Here is a 2,780-nt window from a genome sequence, read left to right on the forward strand (position 1 = left end):
TAGCCTCTATGGTTACCCTTCTTTAAAATCGTGACCATTGTCTTATCTATTGTCACGGTTAGCCTCTATGATCACTCCACCTTAAAACCGTGACCATAGCCTTATCTATGGTCACGGTAAAAAACCGTGACCATAGCCTATTTTATTTTATGAGATTTAATTTTTGTTAAAGCATAATCACATCCCAAAATGATGATAATTACAAAATAAATCTAAAAATGAAAAATAATAATCAACAATTAAGATAAGTTGTGATTAAAGTAACCAACTAACATATCAATATAGTTGAGTGAATACAGTTGTCTCAATCTCAGTTTTATACAGTGATATACACACTAACACTAAGTAGAAATTATTAACAGAATTGTTCCACAAGCGTGACGGCAATACAATTCAGACTCTGCCAGAATAGATTGTTTCTGGTATTGCTATTCTTCCTTCTCAACAGTCGAAAACTTTTGTTTCAACCACTTTACCATATGAAAGCTCAACACCTGCTTCATTAACATGCAAAGCAAAGTCACATTAGACATAAACACTTACATTTATTTTTCTTCATTAGACCAAACCCAACCTTAGTTTCATGACAACATAAAAATAAAAAGGAAAATCAAAAGGAAGCAGATAAGTTAAGCTAACCTGTGCTGCGAAGAAGAGGCTTTAGTCTTTTAGGAATGTTGCGGAAGCCAATGAGAAGAAAAAAAATCCTGTTTTACTGTAATTGGAATACATAAACAAAATAAGTCAACATATAGACAAAGAAGAATTTAATTAATGCATAGATATAGATACTGCTTTGGAGGTTCCTTAGATCCAAATAAGGTGAAGGGAAAGCTTATTTATTGCAAATTAGGAACATATGGCACTGAAGCAATTGTGAAAAGAATCCTTTATAATTCACAGCAACTAATAATATAATTCAAAGTAACTAATAATTAACAAAGTCATATCTTTAGGCTTTAATTTGGGTGAGACTATACATAATTCTTTGGTCCTCAGTAAGTATTTTATATTACTTCTTTCTTGTTTGGGCCATTATATACTGCTTTATTTCCATATAGATAAATAGCATATATATGTGATTAAAATAGGTTTTGTAGACTATATTAAATATAGTAATCTGAGCGCATTCCCACCTAAAGATATAGAAATTATTAATTAAGCCAAAGACCTAACATGTCATTAGAAATAAAGTTCCTTAATTATTATTTGCTTTGACAGTGATAGCCTGATAGAGTGATAAACATAAAACTTATATCAAGAATAAATTTCTTTTAAGATGACATAATAAAAATGTACCATATGATCAGCGATAGCAGTGTGAAACAATGATGAAAATGCATACTGGAATATGGCTCTGAAAGGCTTCAACTGGTGACTAAGTTTTGGTAAAAATCTTAGTAATGCATCCCCTCATTCATGATGAATAAAATGTGAGGGACGAGACAGATGTATTATTTGTTGTGGCAACAGACCCCTGATCAAGAAAATGAAAAATTAGAAAGGAAACACATAAACAGACAAACAGGATTGGAACGAATTGCTGGAAAAGAAATCATCTGAATCTATTTATACCCGAAAAGAATACTATTGTAGTTTTTTTTCTTTGGTGTCTACTATGGTAGTTATTTACAATTATTTATTCAGTATTCAAAAATTATATCTATACACACGAGATTGAAACCCCGTTAAGAAATGAAAGCAAATTGACATATTAGAGACACTCCTTGTTAGCTAGTCTTATAATCCCTTCTGCTGTCAAACCTGAAATACTCAAATAATCCATTTTCGGAGGATTATAATGATCTAATCAAAACTAACATGAAATTTCCCATCCAATGTGAAACAAAAAGCAACAATAATTTTCGTTTTTCTTTAACTTCAGTTCTTGTATGTACATCTGCGCTAACTGGCTTTCCTCAATTCATGGGGGCATGCATATAGATTAACCAAATGGTGTAAAGCAGAATATTCAAATAATATCATATCATATATCATACAATAGAGAAGGCAACACGCATATTCTGTCTAAACAGAGTGCTCTGCAAACATAATAGCCAACGTACCAGTTAAGAACTTCCTGAAACCCGGGGCAAGGTTGGTAGTGGCCAAGCTCACCTGTTTGAACGGAGTGTTGGGTACGATTTCACCTGCACCGCAACAATAGCCAAACCCCTAAAATGAAAACCCTAAAATCGGAACCCTCTCAAATTTTAGAACCAAATGAAGGTGAATACATACCTTCTCGACAATGGTGAGCGAAGGGACGACGGTGCGGACCACAGAGTCTTCCCGATGTAAGCATGCAGCGAAGAGGAGCAATGGTTCTCGAGTGGTGAGTGGTGAGTGGTGAGTGGTGAGTGTTGAGCGAGGAAGAAGAACGGTGAGCACACAGCGAAGAGGGAGCTACGGTTCTGGTGGAGTGGCGAGTAGTGCATGGTGAGTGGTGACGGCGAAACCTTCCTCCGATTTGGGATTGAGTGGCGCGAAGTGTCGGTGGTGAGAACGAGTTAATATGTTCTTCTCTGATTTGGTTGTGAGAGCGAAGTGTTATACGTTGGTGACTTGAAAAAAAAAATGACTGTGTTGGGGCATTTGATCTTTAATTAATTTATATTCAAATGATCAAAATCTTAGTTAGTATTTTTGAATAGTAATTAGAGTTAACATTAGAATTAGAATTAGAGTAGTTTAAAAATTTTAATAAAATTAGAAGGTAGAATTGTAATTAAAAATTAATTATAATTTATTTAAATTATTTTTAAAATATAATATTTATT

At 33.7% G+C, this 2,780-nt stretch overlaps 1 long non-coding RNA gene across 1 annotated transcript; it reads right to left on the reverse strand.

The window, feature by feature from the left end:
* Positions 1-249: 249 nt before the first annotated feature.
* LOC107493683 (uncharacterized) lies at positions 250-2,572 on the reverse strand. Its single transcript, XR_001593056.3, has 5 exons — positions 2,242-2,572; positions 2,067-2,150; positions 1,300-1,477; positions 640-715; positions 250-494 (listed from the first exon to the last, which is right to left on the reverse strand). It is a non-coding gene; the product is annotated as an uncharacterized LOC107493683 (long non-coding RNA).
* Between the last annotated feature and the right edge of the window lie 208 nt (positions 2,573-2,780).

Source organism: Arachis duranensis, chromosome 6 (assembly GCF_000817695.3).
Source record: "Arachis duranensis cultivar V14167 chromosome 6, aradu.V14167.gnm2.J7QH, whole genome shotgun sequence".
Lineage (NCBI taxonomy): Eukaryota > Viridiplantae > Streptophyta > Magnoliopsida > Fabales > Fabaceae > Arachis > Arachis duranensis.